The sequence below is a fragment of the Macaca fascicularis genome, chromosome 11 (assembly GCF_037993035.2).
Source record: "Macaca fascicularis isolate 582-1 chromosome 11, T2T-MFA8v1.1".
In the NCBI taxonomy this organism is placed as follows: Eukaryota; Metazoa; Chordata; class Mammalia; order Primates; family Cercopithecidae; genus Macaca; species Macaca fascicularis.
The window spans coordinates 130,200,973-130,227,912 of NC_088385.1; the positions used below are offsets into that span (position 1 = coordinate 130,200,973).

Consider the following 26,940-nt stretch of genomic DNA (forward strand, 5'->3'; position numbering starts at 1 on the left):
GCTGGGGAGAGAGCCACGAGACCTCGGTGGGGTCTCAGTCTCTCTCCTTGGAGATCACAGGACCAGGGGCAAGTCTGGTCACTTCTTTGAGCTTCTATCTCCTTATTACAGACAGAGATGCTACCACGTTCTACCAACCGGCACTCCCAGGCACTTAGACAAGGCAGGACTTGGGGAAGGCTCAGGGCAGGCACTAGTGCTGTCCTGGGTCCATCTCAGGAGCTGTGGTCTCCTTAGGGCTGGGAGCACAGTAGCAGCATCCCCCAGCCTCCTATCTCTCCCTGATCAATTGGCAGATCCCTCAGGACTAAGACTCTAGCAGGCTTGCAGCCGGCACCAGAGCCTACCAGACCTGGCTGCCCTGACACAGAGACATCTGAGTTGGGGGGCAGCCCAATCCTGTCGCTTTCTCTCTCAGTGTTTTATTTCATTTCTTTTTCTTTTTGAGACAGAGGCTGGAGTGCAGTAGTGTGATCACAGCTCACTGCAACCTCCACGTCCCGGGCTCAAAGCAATTCTCCTGCCTCAGCCCAAGGAGCTGGGATTATAGGCGCCCACCACCACGCCCGGCTAATTTTTTGTATTTTTAGTAGAGACAGGTTTCACCATGTTGGCCAGGCTGGTCTTGAACTCCTGACCTCCGGGGATCTGCCCATCTCGGCCTCCCAAAGTACTGGGATTACAGGCATGAGCTACTGTGCCCGGCCTCTCTCTCAGTGTTTTATGATGAAAGTGTTCAAGCATATGGCAAAGTTGAAAACATTTTATAATGAACATCCATATATTCACCATCTAGATTCTACCGCTTCTTCTCACTTTTTTTATTGCAGTAAAATACATATAACACAAAATTTACCATTTTAACCATTTTAAAGTGTTCACTTCAGTGGCATTGAGTATATTCACAATGTTGTACAACCACCACCTCTACCTAGTTCCAGAGTTTCAACAACCCAAAAGGAGACCCATTAGCAGTCTCTCTCCAGTCCCCTCTCCCTCAGGCTCTGTCAACAAAAAATCTACTGTTTGTCTCTATGGATTTGCCTATTCTGGACATTTCATATAAATGGACTCATAAACTACATGGCCTTCTGTGTCTGGCTTCTTTCACTCAGTATCCTGTTTTCAAGGTCCATCCATGTTGTGGCGTGTGTCAGTTCTTCATTCTGTTTTATGACTGAATTGTACCCCAGTACATGGATGGACCACATTCAGCTTATGCATTATCCATCAGCCAATGGACGTGTGACCTGTTTTCACCTTTAGCTATTGTTGTCACATTTTTTTTAAGAGACAGGGTCTCGCTCTGTTGCCCAGGCTGGAGTGCAGTGGTGTGATTGTAGGTTACTGCAGCCTCAACCTCCTGGATTCAAGTGATCCTCCCGCCTCAGTCTCCTGAGTATCTGGGACTACAGGCCAGGGTCACGCCACTGTGCTCAGCTTCTCACTTTTAAAATGAAGTCTTCAGAGCCCAGTGAAATGTCCTAGAGCCCCTCCTAAGGGATTTGTTCCCAACGTTGCAGGCCCAGAGGCCCCAAAGTGAGTGCTCACCTCACCCTGCCTTTCCACTAAAGCAATGCTCCCCATGGGTGACCAAGTAAGGGAGGCTCCGGCTGGCCCTGGGGCCCAATGCAGAGATCCTAAAAGCCTGTGTGTAGCCCGCAAGTGGGCCTCCAGCCTCCTCCATCCCGTCCCAGGTAAGCAGTCAGCTGGGCAGGGAGAAACGTGCATGTGCCAACCCCACACTCATGCTTTGAGACCAAATGAACCCAGTGCCAGGACCACTGGCACTCACTGACTACGTGACTAGCCAGTCATCACCCCTCTCTGAGCTTTAGCTTGTTCAGCTGTGAAATGGGGCAACAATCTCTACCCCATGGGGTTGCTCTAGAGACGAGGCTGGCGCTGCCCAGTAGAACTTTCCCCAATGACGAACATGTTACACACCTGCGCTGTCCAGTGCAGCCACCGTGACCTGCCACTGTCCCCAGGTGGCTACCGAGCACCTGAAATGTGATGAGTGGGAGAGGGGAATAGAATTTTTCCATTTTATTTCACTTTAATTGACAATTGAACTTAAATAGTCACACGAGACTGGTGGTCAGTTCTAAGGCCTGAAGAGATGACAAGTGTGAAAGGACGCACGGTCCAGGCCCAGGCCTAGCTCCTGGTCTCTTCCCTCAACCCCTCCTCTCCTACTTACCCCACAGTGTCTGGGCAGGGGAGCAGGCTCTGTCCACAGCCCAGCTCCAAAGGCACCTCTAAAAGGACAGAAGGTGGATGGTGGGGCTCTCAGGGAACAGCACAGACACCAACTGGGGAGTGGGCACCATAGACTCCATAATGACGTGGGTCTGGAACCGCAGGCCTCTCCTCTGCCCTGTTCTAGAACCCCCCAACTGCTGTTTCCCCTAGCAACTCTTGAGGTTATCCCTGGAATGTCTGGGCAAGGGCTGTAAAATTGGAACATGTCCCCCCCCAACCCCTCATGTGGTGGCAAAGACCCCTGAGGAGATGTACAGAGGGCCTTGGTTCTCAGCTAGGCTGTGGAGCTAGGCACTCAGGGAAAGCTTCGCATAGCCAAGAAGCTGCTCTCTCAGGCTCCTCTGAAAGGGAGCGTCAGGACAAGAATCCAGACCTGACTGCCACCCAGCCCTCTCACTTTGCAGAGGCAAAAATTCAGACTCAGAAAGGGAAGTAACGGCTGGGCGTGGTGGCTCACACCTGTAATCCCAGCACTTTGGGAGGCTGAGGTGGGTGGATCACGGGGTCAGGAGATCGAGACCATCCTGGCTAACACGGTGAAACCCCGTCTCTACTAAGAAATACAAAAAAAAATTAGCCAGGCGTGGTGGTGGGCGTCTGTAGTCCCAGCTACTCGGGAAGCTGAGGCAGGAGAATGGCATGAACCCTGGAGGCGGAGCTTGCAGTGAGCCGAGATCACGCCATTGCACTCCAGCCTGGGCAACAGAGCGAGACTGCGTCTCAAAAAAAAAAAAAAAAAAGAAAAGAAAGAAATGGAAGTAACTTCTCCAACAGGGCAGGGTCTGAAGCCCACAGTCCTGACCCCACTGAGCTGGCCCTGCAGGAGCCTCGGGAGCAGACCCAGGGGCAGAGGGCACTGTGCACCCTTGCTGGGTAGGCAAAAGTCTGTCTGCTTCTCTACAGCTGTGTGGCTTCAAAGCCCAGACATCAGGGACTGAAGACTGAGCAAGCCATCCCTCTCTTGCCCCAGACCCACCTGAACCCACCAAAGCTGGGAAAGGAGGGGTAGTGGAGACTCCAGAAAAACAGGAAAAATTTAAACACAACCACTAAGTAAAGCATCGTTAACTCCTGCTGTGCTGAGCCCACATACAGGTAGGAGTCACGCAGAGGTGGGAGCTGCAGCTGAGGATGGGCCTGTACCCCCACCCTGCAAAGCCTTCTCCTGGCTCCCTCAAAAGACTGGCCAGAAGGACCAGGACATGCTCAAAGCCCTGAATGGCCTCTCTCCACCCTCTCAGAGTGAGGGCCTGCAGGCTCCGCCCTGCTACCTCTCTGCCCTGGCAAGGCCGTGGGCAAGTTCCCGCCTTGGGGCATCTGGACTTGCCACTCTCCCTCCCCTCTGGTCAAGGGCCTCTTCTCACTAAGGCCTTCCTTGACACCCTGATGTAAAACTTGGCCCTGACTCTAACCCTGGCATTCCTCTGACCCTTTCTAATTTTCTTCAGAGCGTTGATCGTTATCTGGTACCCGACTTAGTTTTCTTTCTTCTTTCCTTCTTATTTTAAAAATTGTGGTAAAATACATGTAACATAAAATTTACCATCTTAGCCACTTCTTTATTTTTGTTTTTTTGAGACAGAGTCTTGCCCAGGTTAGAGTGCAGTGGCACGATCTTAGCTCACTGCAACCTCTGCCTCCCAGTTCAAGCGATTCTCCTGCCTCAGCCTCCAAGTAGCTGGGATTACGGGCGCCCACCACCATGCCCAGCTAATTTTTATATTTTTAGTAAGACGGGGTTTCACCATGTTGGTCAGGCTGGTCTCAAACTCCTGACCTCAACTGATCCGCCTGCCTTGGCCTCCCAAAGTGCTGGGATTATAGGCGTGGCCACCATGCCTGACCCATCTTAGCTACTCCCAAGTGCACGTTCCATGGCATTAAGCACATTCACATTGTTGTGCAACATCCCCACCATCCTTCTCCAGAACCAACTCACCTTCCTCAACTGAACTCTCTATGCATTCAACACTAACTCCCCATTCCCCCTTCACCAGCCTGTTCTACTGTCTGTCACTGTGCATTTGACAACTCTAGGGACCTCATCATATAATCATGGTAAGTGGAATCATATAGTATTTATCCTTTTGTGTCCGGTGTCTTTCACCAAGCATGTCTTATGGGTTCATTCATGTGTTACAGCATGTTCTTTTTAAAATATTGTCTGCCCAGGCACAGTAGCATATGCTTGTAGTCCCAGCTACTGGAGGCTGCGGTGGGAGGATCGTTTGACCCAGGAGTTTGAGTCCAGCCCCCCTCGGCAACATAGCAAGACCCTATCTCTAAAAAAAAAACACAAAAAAAGTTTTTCACTGTCTGTCTCTCCTACTAGAATGGAGTCTCTGTGAGGGCAGCGATGTTGGTTGGCTGTATCCTTGGGCTGGAAGAGTACCGGCAAGCAGCAGGCACTGAATAGAATTTCTAAATATACAAACAGATGAACCAATGGATGGATGGATGAATGAAGACCCTGTATAGGTCAGTGCCTCAAATGTCTGTGCCTGGCCTTGAGTTATGTCCCTCATCCCCACTGTAGACTAACTGCTGGTCCCATACTACAGCTTTGGAACTGAAGCCCCAGGCCTACTATCCCTGAGAGGCAGCTGTGCTGAGCGTAGCAGGATGCCCCATTTGACAGTAGGCTTCTCCCAGATGGCTAACTGCTTCAAGTCTTTCCCCCAGTTACATCCCCCAGATGTAACATGTCTATGGGAGAATTATGACATGGGCAGATGAGAGTCCCAGCCATGGAGGTGACAAGGTGCCTTGGAGCCTCACAGGGCAGCAGCCACCAGGAAGAGACATGGAGGCCAGGAAGGTCCTGGAACACCAGAATTCGGCCAACAGAGCCTAAGGCCAGCACGTTGTGGAGGGGAAGCAGCCTGGGGGCATTCGGGAGACCTGGAGATGTGGCAGCTGGCCAGGAGCTGGGCTACAACCTTGACAATCACTAACCTCTCACCTTCTCCTCGTCCTCCCGGGATATTTATAGCCTCCCTCTTTCTGAAAACTCCTTCACCCATTTTTCTGAGCTTAACAAGCTTGGTGAATTGAAGTCAGGTGGACCACCCCCCCAACCTCAGCAAGCCTGCTGGGGTGACTGCACTCAGGCCAGGCTTGCTGACAGCTCCTGCTCCATGACAGGGACCCTTGAGGGCCTGCTGAGAGTCACAGGGTTGGGGTGTCCCCGGGAAGATGGCATCTAAAGAGAAGGCAGCAGCTGGGCACCCAGGCATACCTCAGCCAGAGATGCTGGAGGATGGTGACCCCAGAAGGGTTCAGCTCACCCCAGGCCTCCTCCCTGCTTTAGGAAAAACAAACAGATTGGGACAGTGGAAAAACAGCTGTACCTTTAAATTATCTGGCCCACAGATACGAAAAACACTTGCATGTTGAAGCTGTTTGCATCTTCAGTTATTTTTAGGGTGAACCCAGTTGCCTCCCCTTGGAACCGGATGAAGCCCCAGAGGCACGTAGTCCTTTTTCCCAGGCGGGGGTCCTGGTCCTGTTTCCCTGGGAATGAGGCTTGAGCATGAGCTCTCTGGGACCCAGCCCCCGACCAGAACCACGCGGTGCATTCAGGCTCACGGGAGGAACTGGAGCACCAGGGAGCCAAGGCTGCAACTTTGAAGATTTGCCACTGCTGACATCATGGCCACCCACCTGGGGCCAGAAAGAGCCCCTCCGCTGCCCCCAGAGCATGGGTGAAGAGACGAACGCTTAGCCTACTGCCGCCTCTCATGCCAGGCCCAGCTGATGGGAATAGTTTGCTGAGATATTTCTAGAGCCAGCAGCAATTAAAGCAGATTTTGTCTTCCACTCCCCTTCCCCAAAACAAGAATAAATCAGTTCTACCAATTTCCCAGCTAATGATTTCCTCCATTAAATTAAAAAGAAGAAGAAAATGTTTTCTTAAATGGATTACCAGCCCTGTGCTTTCAGAGACCATGTGACCTGTCAACTCCTTTTAAGGTCTGATACATCAAAGTCCCTGAATTAATTTTTAATAAATAAAAAAGTCATAGTCTAAGAAGCACCACCCCACATACCCCCCTTCCCCATCAAAGGTCAGCTCTGAGCTGATTCTGGGAAGCCAGCTTAATCAGGCCAAGTACGGCTCTTAATAGAGCACCAGATCCATTCCACAGATGGGAGAGATGAGGCTGAGAGATGTCAGGTGCCCAAGCATAGAAATCAGGCCCTGAGATGAACCTAGAGTTGTGGCATGCACCGTGGAGTCCTACATGTGGAACTGAGTCCTTGATTTTGAGAGGCGCCTGTCTGGAGAGATGCAAACAGGTAGATCCAGGAGCTGAGGAGTAACTCAGTAGGTGTGAGCTAGCGCCATCTGCGTGACCCAGATGGAGGCTCCTGGGCAGGACCTGGGCTTCTCTTCCTCTTTTGCTCCCTGGCAACACCTGGTACAGGGTCAGCACACAGTGCTGACATCCCTTTGCTTCAAAAAGTCCACCCCCTACAACATAGACAAACCTCAAAAACATGATGCTGAGCAAAAGAAGCCAGACACAAAAGGCCACATATTGCAAGACTCCATTCCTATGAAACATCGAGAAGACGCAAATCCGTAGAGACAGAGTATGGCAGGGGCTACTGGGGGTGAGGAAAAGGGTTGGGAGTTGTTAGTTAATGGGTGCAGTTTCTGTTTGAGATGATAAATAAAATTCTGGAAATGGATAGGGGTGATGGTTGCACCCATTGTAAATGTACTTATGCCAATGAACTATACACATAAAAGTGGTTAACACAGTAAATTTTACGTTATGTATATCTTACCACAACAACAACAACAAAAAAATACAAGGAGAAAAAAGCCCACTCTCCAGAATGCAACTTGAAGATACAGGATGGCCAACAACTCCATAGGGACGATGGTGGGACCCTCTGCAAACTGCACCCAGCCAGACTCAATGCTTAAAGCACAGCTCAGAGGCTCACAGGGCCTGTCTTGTCATGTAGGAACACTAGGGACCTTCAGAGAAGGGCTCTTTGTGTGAGCCAGCATGACTGAGCCAGGATGCCCTGTCTCCCTGGCAGCCAGCCAGATGCCACAGGGCAGGCAGGGGCTGAGAAGTCTCCATGAACACCTCCCTGGAAGGCACCTCCTGGTCTCTGCATTCACTGCACCCTCTTCCTGAAACGCACTTCCCAGAATTCCGTAACTTGCTTCCTACGTTTATTTAGGTTTTCACAGGGAGGTCCTCTCTGACCATTTACAGTCGGAAAAATACAGGGAAGGTTGCTGGAGCCAGGCAAGGTAGCCGTGAGCAAGAAAAGGAAAGCCAGGGCCCCAACACTATGACATGCCAGCACCTTCACGCTCCCTGGCTCCAGAAAAGCAGCTTGCAGGGGGCATCAGGTCCGGGCTCCATCATTTACCAGCTAGGGGGCCTTGGCCAGTTTCTTCAACCCCCTAAACCTCGGTTTTCTCATCTACAAAATGGGGGTGAAGACAGTGTTTGTCTCTTGGGCTTTTCTGAGGACTACAATGAGATGATGTATAGTAAGTGTTTAGCATATGGCTGGGACATGGTCAAAGGTTGGTAAATGGTAACGATACATGGATTATAATGGAAGTACAACATTAATCCCATAAGGCTGGCCAGGATGTGTGGGTCAGCGATCCTGAAGGCAGGAGAAGGGGCCAGTAGGGCCAGATCACAACTACAACTACTCTTCTCAGCATGTGAATTAACTGATTGAATCATTTTGTCCCCGTGTTGCATATGAGGAAACTGAAGCACAGAGAGGATAGTGACTTGCCCCAGGACACACAGCCAAGAGATGGTGGAGCCCAGATTCAAATTCTAGTCATCTGGCTACAGGCCTGAGCTGGCCACCACTGTTCCATAGGGTGTCTCAGGGAAGTGTGGAAGGAGGCTCAGAGAAGAGTCTCTGGCATGCAGAGGCAGACCCACAGCCGGCTTGCACAGCTCTGACTTCTGGACGTGAGTCTCTGGAGGTCCTAGGGAAAGGTTTCAGAGCAGGTCCCTCAGGGAAGCCCACAGAATGGTTGGACTGGCCTGGTTCTGCTCAAGGTTCTTCTCAGGCCCAAGACCTTGGTACTCAGTTCTGCTCAGCCCAGCCACGTTGATTAGCACCCAAGGGTGCAATTAACTCCTCCAGAACCAAGACTAGGGCACTAAAGGGAATTTGTATCTCCATGTTCTCGCTTATGAGGCTTTCCTTAGATACCGTCAGAGAGACTGGAGACAACTAGAGACCCAAATCCTTCTAGGGACTAGAAATAGCAGGCCCTGTACACTCGCGGGAGACTCTGTGTGTCCTGCTGAAGGGCAAGCTGCTTCCAACTCCTTCTCAAAGGGAATGAATTTCCCTCAATGCAACTTTCTTTTTTTTTTTTTTTTTTTTGAGACAGGGTCTCACTCTGTTGCCCAGACTGGTGGAGTGCAGTGGCGCGATCTCGGCTCACCAGCAACCTCCACCTCCCAGGCTCAAGCAATTATCCTGCCTCAGCCTCCCGAGTAGCGGGGATTACAGGCGCATGCCACTACCGTCCGGCTAATTTTTTTAGTAGAGACAGGGTTTCACTATGTTGGCCAGGCTCCTGACCTCAAATGATCTACCAACTTTGGCCTCCCAAAGTGCTGGGATTACAGGAGTGAGCCACTGCGCCTAGCGCTCAATGCAACTTTCTAAAAAATGCCTACTACAAACCTCTTAACTAATGACTCTCTTAGGCTACTGCAATACAGAATTTCTTTTTTTCTTTCTTTTTTTTTTTTTAGAGACAGGGTCTCGCTCTGTCACCCAGGCTGGAGCACAATGGCACAATCACAGCTCACTGGAGCCTCAAACTCCTGAGCTCAGGCAATCCTCCCATCTCAGCCTCCCAAGTAGCTGGGATTACAAGTGTGCACCACCATCCCTGGGCAATTTTAAAATTTTTTGCAGAGACAGGGTCTCGCTATGTTGCCCAGGCTGGCCTCAAACTGCTAGACTCAAGCGATCCTCTGGCCTTGGCCTCCCACAGTGCTGGGAGCTACCACGCCCAGCCAGCAATACAGAATTTCTAACTAGTCTCCCTCCTTTCCACTCCAGCCTCTACAAGGTGGCCCAAGTGAGCATGTTAAAATAAAAACACAAATGAGATTGTGTTACTCTCTACCTCAGAATCCTCCAAGAACTCTGTTCACACTTTGCATTAAGTCCAGCGTCTTTACAATGACCTGCAAGTCCTCCAAGGTTGAGCCCCTGACTCTCTCTCCATCATTTCCAATCACCTTTCCTCTCTTGTTCTGTTCCAACCACACTGCCTTCCTTGTTTGCCTCAAACTTGCCAGGACACTTCAACCTCAGGGCCTTTGCACCTGCTATTTCCTCTTTCCCAGATATTACATGACTTGCTTTCTAAATTTATTTAAGTTTCTACAAAGAGGTCCTTTCTGACTATCCAAGCTCTCGCCACCCCACCACCCCACACCTCTCTCTTCCCTCCCTTTGCTTACTTTTCTTCCTCGCATTTAGCACCACCAAAGAGTGTATTTTAGGAAGGAATTTCATTTGGTTCACTGATGAATCTGTGCTTAGAACAACACCTGACACATGAGTGGTGTTCAAAACCTCTGCTGATGGCTTTAGAAGTGAGAATGATTCGTGGAAGGTAGTGACTGGACGTGGAAGGGTGTGGGGGTGGCAGGAGGGTGGTGTGGGGCTTTTGAGAATTGGTGAAAGAAGAAAAACTTTGAATAAATGAATATGAAATAAGTTAAAATGGTAATCAAAGATCCTCCCTGCTCCCCCCAAAATATCCCCAGGCCCAGAGAGTTTTATAGGTGATGCTAGCAAACTTTCAAGAAGTTCAGAAGGAAAGGTCACTCTTTGTTGGGGGAAGGGGGACAAATAAAACAAAAAACAGGCATATCTTCATGATCAAGATGCCATCTGAGTAGGCGCTAAAGTAAGATTTGAAGCCACGACAGCAACAACTTGGAATCCCCCAGGGAACCATGTGTATGTCTCCTTTGCACTAATGTTGCCACCTCCAGAAATGCCCTTCTCCACCTTGCCTCTGGTCTGAACCCTCTGTTCTCCTTACTAAACCTGCTCTATTACTCTGGACATCCAAGCACACAGTGAGCACTGCATAAATGTTAGCTGCTGTTGGGCTTACTTGCTTACAAGTCTGAGTCTCCGGCTAATTTGTATCCCCAGTGCCTGACACCATAGCAGGTATACAAAAAATGATAGAGGAAATGAACAAGGCACACAAAAAGCCTAGCAAAAGCTACATATTTACTCTAAAAAAAGCTTTCGGGCACAGCTGCTGTAGGCATGCAAACCAAGGCATCCAGGCTGTGCAGCCCTGAGCCCACCCTCAAACTCTTGGCCCCATGAAATTAGGCAATAGGGGCCCTAGGTGAGCCAGAGGGCACTGAACTGTGCCTCAAAATTAGCGCTTCCTGATATGAGCAAGGAGGTGACAGCAGCCAGAAATCGCTACCCTCCCTGCACCCAATGAAGCTGATAGAAAGTTCTGGGTGACTCAAGGCTCTAAAATGTAACATTTGTCTGGCTGTTTACTTCCCCTTTATGCAGCTCAACTTCTTAGATCCTTCTTCCTACTAGTGGGAGATGGATCCCAGTGGTGAGAAAAAAGCAAACCAAGTCCTAGAGTCTCAGGGGTCTTTAAAGCTGAGCCGAGAGAAGACAGAGATGAAAAAAGATGGAGGAAGTAGAGAACAGAATTTTTCCTCCCATACTTACACAAAAAAGGATCTCGAATACCCCTGCTTCATCCCCAACTATCACCACTCATGCCAACAAAGTCAGAGAAACCCCTAGATTAGCTACTGCTCTAAGAACTGACTCTGTCTTTCTCCCTCACCCATCAATCCCCTACCAGCCTTCAAACTCAGATCAAAATTCCATGGAGCAGGAAAGCAGGTAAGACCTGGGTTCTGAGTGTGACAAACCACCATCCTCTGTGAAAAGGTCTTGCTGTGAGCCATCAAGACCACAAGCATGAGTCAGAGCCAACAAATGGACATCTTTTGCAGCCAGTGGAGAGACAATGAGCTTTGCCCATGAACAAAGATGACTCAGTGGAGCCGCAGAAAGGAAATCAACATTTATGGAGTATTCTCGGAGTTATCGACAGCTGTGTAACACATTAACCCAAAACTTAGCAGTCTAAAACAAGAAAAAGTTATTATTTCATGCTGTTTCTGTGGATCAGGAAGCTGAGTGTGGCTTGGCTGAGCATTTCAGGGTCTTCCATGGGGTCACAGTCAAGATGTTGACCAGGGTCATCTAAAGGTTTGGCTGAGGCTGATAGAGTCACTTCTAAGTCAACTCATGTACGTGATTGATAAGTTAGTATATGGTTTTTGGCAAGAGGTCTGTCTCAGTTCCTCACATTTCTGGACCTTTCCGGAGAGCTTGAGTGTCCTCACAAGATGGCGACTGGTTTCCCAGAGAAAGTGATCCAAGAGAAGGGACAGCAGAAATCACATTTTCTTTTTTTAGAGACAGAGTCTCACTCTGTTGCCCAGGCTGGAGTGCAGTGGCACAATCTCGGTTCACTGCAACCTCCACCTCTCAGGTTCAAGTGATTCTCCTGGCTCAGCCTCCTGAGTAGCTGGGACTACAAGCACAGGCACCAACACACCTGGCTAATTTTTTTTTTTTTTTTTTTTTTTTTTTGGTATTTTTAGTAGAGATAGGGTTTCACCATGTTGGCCAGGCTGGCCTAGAACTCCTGACCTCAAGTGATCTTCTTGGCTCAGCCTCCCAAAGTACTGGGATTACATGCGTGAGCTACCACACCTGGCCCACACTGTCTTTTATATGGCCTTGGAATTCACACTCTGTCATTCCCAACACCCTATAAGATACACATGTAGCCCGATTCAGTATGGGAAGGGACTGCACAGGGGTATGACTACAGGGATGGGAGACTGAAGCCAGCCTGGAGGTGGCCAGCACAGCCACATTGTGGTCTTCCTAACCCTTGATCTAGACCATCTTCTTTCATCCTCAAGACAGCCCCTGAAGGCAGGCATTTTCATTTTATAGACATAGGTTCCTGCATATCCGCACTGACCTGAGCCTCTTGTCCAGCCTTCTTGGGGCAGAGAGAACAAATCGGTGGTGAGTCATGTAGTGAGAATATAGTTGCAGGAATCCAGGCGGAAGGAGGCTCAGGAGAAGTGCAGGGTTCAGCTACTCACACGGTCACCGCTTTGCTACCAGGAACAGGCCACCCGGCCACTGGTGGCATTACAGAAACAGCAAGGAGCATCTGCTCTCTCGGTTCTGCCACCTTGTCCCCTCCCGAGGTGCCTGACTTCACAGCAGGATTGCCATCCTGCAGCCAGTTCATTAGGTGGCCCCCTGTGCAAGGCGCCTAAGCGATCTGTGGCTGCAGGTGCCACCTCGTGGGATTTGCAATTTATAGTCACTCAGAGGCGGAGGACACAGGTGAAGAAGGCGTCAGTCCCACCAGCTGCCAAAGCTGCCTTGTCTCGCAGGAAAACACGACTGAGGCTTATCAATTTCCCCCATTTCATTCTCACCACCACAGACAGGGAAGAAGAACTGATTAAGTCCATAAATCTAACTTCTCCACCCAGGGCTGGATGGTTCTCAAGGACAGTTATTCCTCCTCTGCACAGGCCTGGAGTGGGGGTGCTGAGTGTGAGTCGTGGAATGGAGACAGAAGTTGGTATCACCACCCCCAGGATCAAATCCATTTCCCTATGGCACAAATGCAGAGAAGTACATTTGAGCACTACAAGGACTAGGGTCAGCTATGCTGATATTTTGGAAGAGGCCATGACATTATGACCCCCAGGTGAGCCACAATGATTCACACTGGAAGGCACCTTCCTGCTGTCACCCAGAGCATACAGGAGCCTGGCCTGAGTTTCTACACAGAAGATGTGTAGAAACACATCTTTGGGCTGCCTTGTCATGTAGAGAAGACCTTGGCCTTGGAGAATTAGAGCTGTCCTGATCCACTTCCAAGCCGTGAGACCTCCTTGCACCCTGAGTCCTCATCTCTCACCCTGCCTTGTGGGGCTGATTCGAGGGGGAAGTGGTATGATGTGCACAGAGGCCCCAGCACGGCACTCACCAGGGGGAAGAGAGTCAACACTGAGCTGTTTCTCCATTCTTCCTTGCCCTCTTGCTTTGTTTTGAAACCTAAGGGATCCCTGGAGTAAGGTGGCCCAGCAGAGAAATCCCCTAAAGAGCGTTCTGCACCTACACACTGGAGTGGGTACGACGGACCCCACTTGGATGCTGCAGATTGTTTCCTGCAACCCCTGGTTCCAGCCTTGGAACAAGAACCAAGGAGTGGCTCTGGGGTGGCCCAGCAGAAAGCTGAGCAGGGCAGTTAATTTTAATAAAAGGACTCCAGGTCTGGCACCGTGGCTCACGCCTGTAATCCCAACACTTTGGGAGGCCCAGGCAGGAAGATGGCTTGAGGCCAAGAGTATGAGACCAGCCTAGGCAACATAGTTAAAAACCTCATCTGTATTTTTTCAAAACAAACAAAAAGGACTCCATCCTCCGGAAAGAGTAAACAAATACTTAACTGCCCTCATCCCCATCCCTGGGCTGTGATCAGTCAGGCTAATCTAGTCTTGCTGGATTCCCAGATCTGCCCAAAAGCCTCCTCAAGGCTTTAGATCTTCTTCTCAAAGCAGGGCCTGAGGCCAGACACAGCTGGCTCCCCAGGTTTGGCCTGCAGACACCTTTGGCCTCCTCCAGCAGAGCCACTTCTGCCTTTGCCATGCCCTCTCCTAACCCATCCCAGGTCTCCGAAAGAGCGAAGAAAAACTGCCAGAAAACTGGAAAGAAATCCTTTCCTTCCTGATCTCTGCAACTCTTCCTCCCTCTCAGTGGTTGCTCAAAGGAAGGACATCACCTCCCCACCTTGACCTCTCCCTGCAGTCCCTGGAACCCCTCTGGGAAGCTACAGTTTATGTCACTTACAGTCACTGCTGTATGTCCTCTGACCCTGTTGCCAACTGAGAACTGTGTTTGAGATGTAAAAGCACCCTTTAAAAATGCACTTGTGATCCATGGATGTGTGGATTGACAAAATGTGGTCTTATACACATAGTAGAAGATGATTCTGCCATGAGAAGGAATGAAGCTCAGATGCATGCTCCTACATGAACTTGAAATCATGATGCTCAGTGGAAGAAACCAGACACAAAAGGCCACATGGTGTATCACTCCATTCATATGAAATGTCCAGGATAGGCAAATCCAGAGATAGAAAGTAGATTAGTGGTTGCCAGGGGCTGGGGGTTTGGGGACAAATGAGGGATAACATCTATCTAGGAGCTCATTTTTGGTGTGATGAAAGTGTTCTTTTTTAAAAACCTTTATTTATTTTTACACATTGTAAGATAATAGAAGAAAATGTCCTAAAAGTAACTGTGGTATTCACTGTACAACTCTGTGAACATATTAGAAACCACTGAATTATACACTTTCAATGGGTGAATTGTATGGCATGTGAACTATATCTCAATAAAGCTGTTATTTAAAAATACACACACACACACACACACACACGCACACACACACACATACCTTGAAATAATCATCTGTAATCAACAGAGTCTGGCCGCTGCAGTGAAGCGACCCTCTGCTCCTGAGCCCCTTAGTCCTGCCACTTGGCAGCCCCTCCAGAGCCAACCTGCCACACCCCCAACCTTAAGTACTGACTCTGGGGGCCAGCCCTGGGAGGGAGAACAAGCAAAAGACTCAGCCCCTTTCCCAAACTCTGAGGATGGAGCCAGATGCCCCAGAAGACAGGCTGCTGCAGCCCAGGAGAGACTGCTCTTCCACGGCTTTAATACCTCCAACCCTGAGACCAGAAGCCCCAAGACACCAACATCCAGTTGGTTTGTGAATGACTGTGAGGAACCTGGAGTCCATGGAAGGACACAGAGCCAGGAGGCCTGGGCCAGAGCCCAACACCACCAGAATCCCCTGGGTAGAGGCATCCCCACCCACACTCAGGATCAGCCCCCTCATCTCAGGGACAAACCCAGCGAGAGGCCCCTCAGGCTGGGCTCCGAGGCCGCGGCTGGCCCAGTGCAGCAGGCCTGGGGATGCTATGTGGTTGTGAGAAAGGCCTGGTTAGGGGCTACATGGACACAAAGCATCGTCAAACACTCCAGGTATCACTGGACCATGGCAGCTGCTTCTCTTGTGGTACTGCTGGCTTAGCCAACCGAGCCAGGTGACACATTTCAGGAATACTTGTCTTATTTGAGCCTCATCAGTCCAGGGCTGGCTGTAGACTTAAAGGGGGCTGACCAAGGTGACAGGTCCGCCAGCCAGAGGAATGGAACTCAAGTGGTGCAGGGGGTCCCAGGGCACCGGGAAGCCAGTCCAAGGCTCTGAGAGAGCTAAGGGAGGTTCCTGAGGGTGGTGACCCTGTCTGACCTCGGAAAGGCCTCATGTCTTCACCCAGCAGGCTGAAGCGGAGCCCAGCCAAGGCCTGTGAGCCTGTGCTTCCTGCCAGGCTTATCCTCTGGCGCACTGGGCTCACACACAACGCCACTGAAGTCTCCATCATCTGCTCTGCCCCAGGAAAGTGGGCTGAGTCCTCTGCGGACGTTACCCAAACAGCTGCCTCCAACTCTGGCCATAAAGCCAGGAACTTGGGAAGCTGGTAATTGGAGAAACTCTTCTCCTTCCCCCACAGGACCATAAATCACCGTCCTCCATCTGCACAGATGCATCAAAGGCCCAGACAGCCTTCTCTGAAACCAAGCACAGGCAGTGGGGTGGGGTCCTGGGGTGGGGTCCACCTCCCAGAAGCAGCTCCCAGGTGGGGCCAAGGGCAGGGAAGGGCAGGTTCGCATCTGAGAATCGAAGGCCTTGGACTGAGCGACCTCCTGGCTCTGACCCCACGTCTGACTCATAGTTGGGAACAAACATCGCATCTACCCCCAAGGCAAGATTGCAGCCACACAACCTCTCCTTTCTTCACTCTATTTATCAGTACACCCTCGCAGAACCACAGACACGTGAAAATATTTATATGACCATATTAACTCCTGGGCTTCATGGCGCACTGAAGCAAGCGTGTTTATCCTTCCCTCACACAACACTTTTTGCTCGGTCACTTATTTTTCAAGGCGCTGGGGCTCACAGCATAGCAGTGCGTCCACATTAGGGTGGTTGGTGGGGGAACCAAGACCTTCCACCCCACCATCCTTGCACAGCAGGCTGATTCAGGGCTTGAAACGTGGTGAGGGGGCCTGGGGGAATGAGCTGGTCCCCTGGGGAGTCAGCTATCTCTGCTCCAGACCCTGGCTCCTGGCAGTAGCCAAGCTTGCTGGACAGTCACCCCTGTGGTGACGGCGAGAGCCAAGCAAATCAGAACCGACGGCCCTGTGCTGGGCACAGATCCCGTTTGGCAGCCCCTGCTGACGATTGCTCTGTGCTGCCATCTTTAGAAACAATCGTTTCTTGGGCATGCACCCACATGTGTACATCTCGATTTTACAGGCTCTGTTAAAAGCGCAAAGATCTTTCAGGTACTCAACAAAGCAAGATGTCGTGATGTTGCCACCAGCCTGCCCCCTCCTCCCCCCGCCTCCGACCTGTCACCCAGATGAAGTGAGATGAAGTGTCTTCAATACACACATCAGAGCGTGTCACTTCTCTGATTAAAGCCCCTCAGCGCTCCCCTTGGGTTTCAAGGCGACATCTAAGCTCCTTAACCAGGGCACAAGGCCCCCAGCCTAGTCCTTCCTGCAGCTGAGTCCCAGCCAGGCTCTCACAGACAGGAGCCCATGAGGCTCCTGCCTCGGGCCCTTGCAAAGGCGGTTCCCTCTACCCTCGTTTACACCCAACCCTGCCTCCTGTGTTGTGTGAACTTGGCACCCCACAGGGTCTAGACCAAGCATCAGCACCCTGAGGCTCGCTCCATGGGCTCCACACCCCAGGGGCAGACTCCCCAACCCCACTTCCACAGGGCTTGGCACTATTGTAAGGATCACCACCGCCCATGACTGATGCCTCCGATGGCGTGAGAGCTCCTTGAGAGTGGGGGGCTGAAACTGATTCACTCTGTAGCCCTGTAGCTCAGAGCCCATACTCAGGGCTGAAAGATGAATACATACACTTGTTGCCTGCTCAGGGAGCCAAAGTGGCCCCGTGGCTTGTCCCCCGAAGCCCTAAAGCACCAGGAATACATTGGGAATTGGGACAGGAGGACAGACCCCTCCTTGAGGGACTGGCCCCACTCCCATGTGATGGCAGCTCACTCCCCATCTGTAGCCAGCAAGCACGCCCAGGCACCATTTATTTATGCAATATTAACGCATGCCCTGCTTGCATGCCCCAGCTCTCGGCCCTGGTTAAATGAGGCCACAGAAGAGAAACGGGCTTGTGGGAAGCCATTTCCCATGATTGGTGACTGCACAGCAACCATATTTTATTCACGGTGAGTTCCTGGGATTCTTGCCAGCTTACCGACTTCAATCCTTTTCCATGAAAAGTGTGTCTTGGGCATGCGTTCTGTTCCTCACCCAATGCCAGAATCTGCTTCTAGCTAGGAAGAGGCAGTGGGAAGATGGGGAGGGGGGCGAGGAATGAGAGAGATGCAAAAGGACATGAAGAAGGAAGAAAGAGGGAGGAAGGTGTGAGGAAGGAGCAGAGAGGAATAGGGAAGGAGCCAGCCGCAGGCCAGGGGGCATCTGGAATCCCTCCCCCTGCGCCACTAGCCTAAACGAGGGTCCCCAACACCAGCCAGCCTGGGCTGAGCAGTGATGACCTGCAACCAGAAGGCAAAGCTGTACTCTTGTCAAGAGGAGGGATCCAGGCAGGGCGGAAGGAGAAAAAAGACACAGGAAGGTGGCTTGTGGAAGCCAGGAGCCACCCAGCAGGATGGCAGGCTGGCCATAGAATCCTCCAGGCCCAGCAGGTCTCCCTGGCCCCTCTGCAGCAAAAACGAGGCCCAGGGAAGCTAGGGGAACGAAAGGATGTTGGATTGGTGCCACTGTGCTTAGCGCAACACAGCTGTCCCCAAGACTCCCCAGGGTGGGGCCACCCTGCCATCTCTCTTTATTATTATTATTTTATTTATTTATTATTATTATTTTTTGGTACGAAGTCTCGCTCTTGTCGCCCACGCTGGAGTGCAGTGGTGCAATCTCGGCTTGCTACAACCTCTGCCTCCTGGGTTCAAGTGATTCTCCTGCCTCAGCCTCCTGAGTAGCTGGGATTACAGGCGCCCACCACCACGCCCAGCTAATTTTTGTACTTTTAGTAGAGATGGGGTTTCACCATGTTGGCCAGGCTGGTCTCGAACTCTTCACCTCAGGTGATCCATCTGCCTTGGCCTCCCAAAGTGCTGGGATTATAGGCTTGAGTCACCGTGCCCAGTCTGCCATCTCCCTTTTATTAGTGATTGCAAAGTGCTAAGGGGGAAAGACTTCCAGGAGCCCACTTTTCTGCACAGTCCTCAAGAGGCCAGCACCTCCTCTCCTCTCCTTGGCAGACCCTCCCTCGCTCCTCTACCCTTGACCCCACAGGCACAAGTGAGCTGTGGCTGGGAGTCAGGAGGGGAGAGTATCTTTCTTAAGGCACACACACACTCAGCAGTGGTGGCACGGATGGGGAGGTGTTCCAGCAGACTTATTTATAGCCAAGCAGCCTGTCCACACACTCTCCAGTGTGGCCTGCCTCACTTGCCTGCCTGCCTGCCTTCCACTGGGGCTTTTCAATCTGTGTCTATATTTATCGCCCAAAGCCATTGGGATAATGGCAAGAACAGAAATAGCCTTGAAGACATTCACGTGAAGATGATAGGCAGGTCCCCAGCTCCTGGGCTGACCTCGCCCCTACATCTGCCACTTGGCAGTGGGTATGAGGAACAGCTGGACAGAGCTCGGGAAGCGGCTGCAGCCAGATGGAAACAACATAATCCTCCTTTCTCTGCTGGCCTTGGCCCTCTGTAGTGATGCAGGGGACACATCGAAAATGATGCATTACAGTTGCCAGGCCACAGGGAGACCAAAGGTGACAGAGATTCCTGACGTCAGTGTGCTAATCAGAGCAGACAGTCCAGAGAAAGAGAGAAGAATCAAAGGCAGCAGCACAGCCTCACAGAAAGCAGGTCACCCCAAGCACCCAAGTTGCAGGGAGATGCCCTCCTGTCTGGCTTCTTGCACCTGGACAACACAATCATGGGCCCATTTCCCATTTCTGTCCTCTGGGATGACTGCTGGCCCACAGGCTCTGGGAGATACTCTCAGGGGAACAAGGATCTGGGTCCTAAAGAGGCCCGGAATGGGTCAGGGCTCATGGGAGGAGGAAGAAGGCGCCAGATGTAAGTCAGGACCAGGATGGGGAGCTGGACATTTAGGCAGGGTGGAGGGTGTCAGGGACCACCAGCTGCAGCCCTATCATAGGAGGGCAGCAGTGCGAGAAGACATGTGCAGGCCGGGCACAGTGGCTCACACCTGTAATCCCAGCACTTTGGGAAACTGGGAGGATCACTTGAGCTCAGGAGTTCAAGACCAGCCTGGGCAACACAGTAAGACTCTGTCTCTACAAAAAGAGAATTTTTTTTTTTAATTAGCCAGGCACAGTGGCCTGCACCTGTAGTCCCAGCTACTCCAGAGGCATAGGCGGGAGGATTGCTTGAGCCCAGGAGTTCAAGGCTGCAGTGAGCTAATATGCAAATGGAGAAAAGGAAGCCCCTCCTAATTAGAAGCAAACACACAGATGCCATAGAGACAGCCACAAGGTTGGTGAGTGAGTCTCCCGAATCCCACGGGCTCCCAAGTGTCCACTCCTGAGAGCTGAGCTCAGGGGCCAGCTTCCTTCCCAGCTCGATCTCCATCCTGCCAGCCTTTGTCTCTGCACTTCAAGAACCTGAAACTTCTCAGCACTCCCCAAAGATACCATGCACTTTGAGTACTGAAGGCTCATTCTGGTCCCTCTGCCTTTCCCCCTTTACTCCTGATAAACTCCTCCACATCCTTCAAAGCCCATTTGAAATGCTCCCTCTTCTATGAAATTTTCTCCATCGGATGTCAGCTGCTGCCTTCTCTCTGCTCTAGCTGCACTCTGTGCCTCCCGTCTGTGCATGTGCTATGCATTCTAACACGTGTCTATATCCCCATCCCAGGGGCTGAGTTCCCCTTCCTCACTGGATCTCACTGATTCAGTAGGCAGAGCAAGCACCCACCAGATAAGGGAGGCAACTGATTCCCTCCTTCACGCTCACTCAGAACTGTCGATTTTGCCGAAAAAAAAAAAATATATATATACATATGTTTTTTTTTTTTTTTTTTTTTTGAGACAGAGTCTTGCTCTGTCACCCAGGCTGGAGTGCAGTGGCGCGATCTCGGCTCACGGCAAGCTCCGCCTCCCGGGTTCACGCCATTCTCCTGCCTCAGCCTCCCGAGTAGCTGGGACTACAGGCGACCGCCACCTTGCCCGGCTAGTTTTTTGTATTTTTTAGTAGAGACGGGGTTTCACCGTGTTCGCCAGGATGGTCTCGATCTCCTGACCTCGTGATCCGCACGTCTCGGCCTCCCAAAGTGCTGGGATTACAGGCTTGAGCCACCGCGCCCGGCCATATACATATGTTTTTAAAGAATGAAACCTCATATATACCAGAACTCCTTTGGAGATGAGGGCAAAGGCAAGTCTGGCTCTCTGAATCTGCCTCCCTATGCTCCTCGGAGAGCACCCAGTGCAGCAAGATTGGGAAGCTACTGTTAGGCCAGGGCTTGGCTGGCGGGACAAGCGGGATACTCCTCTATGGAGAGGGAGCAGACCCGCCTTTGTGCCTGTGGGCTGGCGAAGCCCTGGGGGCTCTGGGCCACACCTGCAGCACTGGCAGACTTCCCACAGGCTCCTGGCCTGAACACCATCTCCTTCCGCATGGCCGATCACAGAGGAGGAGACCAGTGCAGAGGAGAACTAGGCACGTAGCTAAGGGCTGGGTTAACTTTCTCCACGCTGCTTTTTTAAAGACCCAAACAGGTCCTAGCTCCTGGATGCCTGGCTCCAGGTCCCGCTGTGTGCCTGGATTTAGATGCCTCTCCATGCTGGCACTGTTCCAAGTCCCACCCACAGCCTCGCAGATCCCACAGCTGGCGCAATACCCTCAGGAAGGCCCTCCAGCTGAGGAGAGAGATGCACAGATGTGCCAGGCACTGATAGCCTGGGAGGCCTATTCCCAGGGGCAATCAGAAGACTAGAAAGCACTGAAAAAGGCAGTGCCCTGTAAGGACAACTCTACATCCACAGAAAACACCACTGACAGAGCACCCAGGAGTGCGGGCACCTATGCCCGGGGGAAGTAAGAATTGCAGGTGATACGCGCACAGCCTTACCAAGGACTCTGCAGACACCCGCTCCTTTCCTCCACATGACCACATGCAGTAAGGACTAATAAGGTCCGCATTTCACAGATGAAGAAACTGAGGTGCAGTGAGTTGAGGAGACTTGCCCAAGGTGTCCCAGGCAGTTAGGTTCTGGAACCTGCATTAACTACCACACTATACAATTCTCCATGCAGATAAAAGACTGTGCAACATAAAATGCTGCAGCCTCTCTGGAAAACAGTCTGGCAATTCCTCAAATATGCTGAACACAAAGTTACCATATGACCCAGCAATGCCACTTGTAGGCATATGCACAAGAGAAATGAAACATGTCCAATAAAAACTTGTACACAAGCTGGGCACGGTGGCTCACGCCTGTAATCCCAGCACTTTGGGAGGCTGAGGCGGGTGGATCACCTGAGGTCAGGAGATCGAGACCAGCCTGACTAACATGGTGAAACCCCGTCCCTACTAAAAACACAAAAATTAGCTGGACATGGTGGCGGACGTCTATAATCCCAACTACTTGGGAGGCTGAGGGAGGAGAATTGCTTGAGCCTGCTAGGCGGAGCTTGCAGTGAGCCGAGATCGCGCCACTGCACTCCAGTCTGGGCAACAGAGAGAGACTCTGTCTCAAAATAAATAAATAAATAAATAAAGTAATGCAGCACATGGTACAGCATGTGTACAGCACGGATGAACCATGAAAACATGATGCTGAGTGAAAGAAGCCAGACACAGATCCAAAAGACCACATCATGTATGACTCCATTCATACGAAATGTCCAGAAAAGGCATTAGCCATTCTTCTTCTCTATCAGAAAAGACTGAGACCCAGTCAGACTCACCTGAGGCAGGAACAGCATCTAACGCCACCCTTTCCACTGTGTTTCTGTAACTCCATATAATGTCTAGAACTCCCTGGTTCCAGAATCCTTTCCTGACTTCACATATGAAGGAACTGATCATTTCATGTGCCCCATTCCCCACACATACCCCACACTGACATTGATCAGAGAGCTCTGCCAGCCAGGTGCACGGCCACCTTTCCCAGGCATACCCCGCACTGACACTGATCAGAGGGCTCTGCCAGCCAGGTGCACGGCCACCTTTCCCAGGTAGCTGCAAGTGCCAGGAGCCATGGCCACTCCTATTTGTTCTAGGGAAGAACATTCTTTATTGAGCACTTAATAAGTGCCTGACACAGTGCACAGGTGCTCTGTACTGGTTTTCTTATTTGTTTTCTTTCCTTTGGTCAAAGTATTTTCAAACCTAGGCCATTTTTGGGAGATGCTTTAATGCTTCAAAAACACACTCTTACGACCTCAAATATCCCCTTGCAGTGGGACATAGTGTGGGCTGACCCTGGGCCAACCTGTGATGCAGGACAAGCTCCCTCCTGCCGAGATGCCACCTCCGCACTCCTATCTCACTGTCATCAACTTGCCCTGCTTCTTGGTTCACTCAATAAACACATCCACAGTGAAGTATCAGTGAATGCAACATATTTCCCAATAGTATTTATCATTTGAATGAAAACTAGAAAGAGGGCAATGCTTGACTAAAAGGAATAAGGGACCAATAGTGAAATTTCAGGCACTGGAGGGATAATGGAGAAATGGCTCTCCTTCCCAAGCCCCTCAAAGCACAACATTTACATATTATTTTTACCTCTGGCACATAGTGCAGTTCAGGCACACAGAAGGTGCTTAGTACATGTTTGTCATGTGTTAAGTGGCCTACCTGAGGCCACTCCTCCCATCTGGGAACCTGTCCCCTAGAAAGCTCTAGTGCAAGCTCCATGGGGACAAGCCATCAAGTTCCCTTTTCCGAGGGTGGTGGAGTGAGTTCTAAAACCCACCACCAGTCTGGCATGGTGGCTCATGCCTGTAATTCCAGCACTTTGAGAGGCCAAGGTGGGAGGATCACTTGAGGATGGGAGTTCAAGACCAGCCTGGGCAACATAGCGAGATCCTATCTCTACATAAAATTAAAAAATTAGCTGGGTGTGGTATGCATCTGTGACATGCAAGTTCGAGACTGCAGTGAGCTAAGATCGCACCACTGTACTCCGGCCTGGGTGGCAGAGTGATCTTGCCTCTAAAAAACAAATTCTTAAAAATTATAGTGCCCACCACTAATTTGGAGGCACAACCTAAACATAGCACTCAACCTCAGTTGTCATAGAACTATGTCTACACCTGAGAATTGCCACAGAAAATGCAAGGAAGTCCCCAGCAAGGTGTGTTAGAATGCTGCATCCCAGAGCAGGAGGGAGGAGGCTGAGGAGAGGAAGGAAAAGGCTGAACAACTTGTGCTGTGGGGGAAAATGCTGCCCTGAGCTACTTAAGGGCAGAGAGCTTGTCTCCAGTTTCCTCACCGTCTCCGCTCCCTCATCCAGCCTCAGAAGAAAACACTAAGAACTCACCTTCTGCAAGGACATGGGGCTAGCCCAACACCAAGCCCAGTGAGGCCTTAGCCTGCCTCCAGCAGCCTGGCTCTGCCTGCTCCACCTCTGGGCACTGTGTCCTTAGCCATGTCCTGTAATCACCTGTGAGCACCAGGGCATTCACCAGAGCAAAGGGCAGTTGAGAATGGTTTACCGGGGCAGCCCATACACCAATCAATGGAAGTAATTTCCAAGTTGTCATTCCTCAACAATACATTTACTGTGATGGGGACGATGAATTAAAAGACTGAAAGAAAAAGCAAACTGGATTTCCCTCCTCTTTGGCCTATAGATTCAACTCCTCCCAGGAGAGCAAAAGCAGAATCTTTCCCTCCCATCCCCCACAGGCAGCCCTCATGCTGAGACATGTAAAGACAACACCTGATTCTTCCCATGCTGAGCTGGGAACTTCACAGGTCTCATTCCGAATCCCACCAGCCACAGGAGACCTTAAAACTTGTCATTAGAGCAGCCTTGCACACTAAAAAAGAAAAGTACCAGCTTTCTTCACAAAGAAGCAAAGGGAAGTCATCCAATGTAATGCGAGGACACCCCACAGTGATCAACCTAAGTGTATGTATGGTCCTGGCGGTTTAAGGGAAACCTGTTCTTGGTGACACAGTTACCTGTAGGGCAGTCAGATCTCAGGCCCCACCGACCTTCTTTGCCTGTTGTATTCCAAGAGACTGAATCATGAATTTGTTTATTTAGAGACAGGTCTCACTCTGTCGCCCAGGCTGGAGTGCAATGAGGTAATCATAGCTCACTACAGCCTTGACCTCCTGGCCTAAAGCAATCCTCCCACCTCAGCCTCCTGAGTAGCTGGGACTACACATGAACACCACCACACCAGGCTAACTGAATCATGGTTTTAAACAAACCACCTTGGTAGACACAAGGCCTCTGGTTTGTGTTCCCTGGGGCATCTGGCAGCAACAGAAGTTGTTTTCATGACTGTCCTTACAGTGATGATCCCCTGACCTTGGCCATTTCCTTGCATATGCCTCTAACACGAACCTATGACCCTGATCATACAGGCTCCCTGGGTTTGCTCGTCTGTCTCCCTTGAACTGTTAGCGCCTTGACAGCAAGACTCTCTTATTTGTTCAGGCCTGACACTCCATGGAGGCTCAGCACGAGCCAAGTGAATAATGCACAGGAGCACTGACTTTGATCTGCCCAAAGCCTGACATCGTCAAGACTTCAGCAGAGCTAAGGTCAAAATGCTGGTCCAGAGAGAGCTGCTGAAGGCCCAGAGTGCCAAGAATCCTCAGCTCACAAAGCCTCAGGCTCCTGCCAACCAGTGGAGGCTGCCACCCTGGCCACTGTAGGTGCTGTCAGGACCCTGCGGCTTGGCTCTGGGACCCTGGGGCCAGTCCTTCTTCCCTTGGACCTCAACTTCACTGGAACCATTCATTGTTTCAGCTGTAAAAACACTGGACCTGCATTCCAGAAGCCCAAATCTTGGCTCTGCAACTAGCCAGTTTGCCATGAAACTTTGGACAAGTCACTTCTTTTCTTAGGCCTCAGTTTTCCAGTGGGTTAGGTGTAAAGGTCGGCCTAGATGACTTCTCGCGTCTTCTTCTTTTAAGCAAGGGGCACCCAATGCCTCAGAATTCCTCTAGGCTCTACATTTATTTTTTTATTTGTTTGTATGTATGTATGTATGTATGTATGTATGTATGTATGTATGTATGCTGAAACAGAGTTTCACTCTTGTTGCCCAGGCTGGAGTGCAATGGCGTGATCTTGGCTCACTGCAAGCTCCACCTCCCGGGTTCAAGTGATTCTCCTGACTCAGCCTCCCAAGTAGCTGGGACTATAGGCATGCACCACCACATCTGGCTAATTTTTGTATTTTTAGTAGAGACAGGGTTTCTCCGTGTTAGTCAGGCTGGAGGCTGGTCTTGAACTCACAACCTCAGGTGATCCGCCTGCCTCAGCCTCCCAAAGTGCTGGGATTACAGGCTAGGGCCACCACGCCCGGCCTGGCTCTACCTTTAGAACATACCTGGGGCCCAACAGGCTTGCAGCCCCCACCCATCCACTGCCTCTCCCTATTGCAATTGTTTCCCCACAGTCCCCCAGCTTCCTCCCTTCCTCCCATCCAGTCTGCTCTCATCACCATAGCCAGAAACCATCCTTTTAAAGCACAATTCAGATCCTGACCCTCTACTGCTCAAACACTTCTGAAGCTTCAGGTCACTCAGAGTCAGGGCCAAAGTCCTGATACAGCCTACAAGGGGGCCCTCAATATTCTCCAACCTCCTCCCCTGCTTCTCTTCCCCTCACTCACTCACTCCAGTTTCCTTAACATCCTGGACAAGCTCCTGCCTCAGGGCCTTTCTCCCTGAGCTACCGTCCTGGCTCACTCCCCACCTCCTTCAGGTCTTCACCTAAATGTCCCTAACTTGGGAGGCCTTCCTTTCCCCTGCTTCTGCAACTCTGATCACCATCTGATGTGCTTACAGGTTTTACTGCCTATTTGTCTATCGAGTGTCTACCCCCCATTAGAATACAAGCCCCAGGAGGGCCAGAAGTTTTTAACATTTTATCACATCTTTATGCCCAGCTCCTAGAATGGTAGGTACTCACTAAATATGAGTGGAATGAATCCCTGTTGATCCACTGAGGGGTCAATCATGCTGCTGAAATGAAGAGTCTCAAGCTATTCAACCCCCGGGCTTGAATGGTGCCATCTCAGGAATCCCTCTGAGAATTCCAAGCTCTGAACACTGTCTCCAGGAACAAAAGCAATTGTTCCAGGCAGGGTTCGTGTCTCAGGAAGTGTATGAAGAAACAAAGAAAGGAAGTGACACAAGGGACACAGATCCAGAAAGTTCCTGCTTACGACACCTGGCTACCGGG

The 26,940-nt window shown here is 50.9% G+C and overlaps 1 protein-coding gene across 8 annotated transcripts in view; it reads right to left on the reverse strand.

Moving 5' to 3' along the window:
* The window catches only part of PITPNM2 (phosphatidylinositol transfer protein membrane associated 2), a 168,026-nt gene that overhangs the window by 95,087 nt on the left and 45,999 nt on the right, over positions 1-26,940 (reverse strand). For 4 of the 8 annotated variants that reach the window (XM_074008243.1, XM_074008236.1, XM_074008246.1 and 1 more), the window contains exon 1: positions 26,668-26,795. The exons of the other annotated variants lie outside the window; for them this stretch is intronic. The gene's annotated coding sequence lies outside the window, so the exon portion shown is untranslated. Of the gene's footprint in view, positions 1-26,667; positions 26,796-26,940 lie in introns of those variants that run through there. 8 annotated transcript variants of the gene reach the window in all.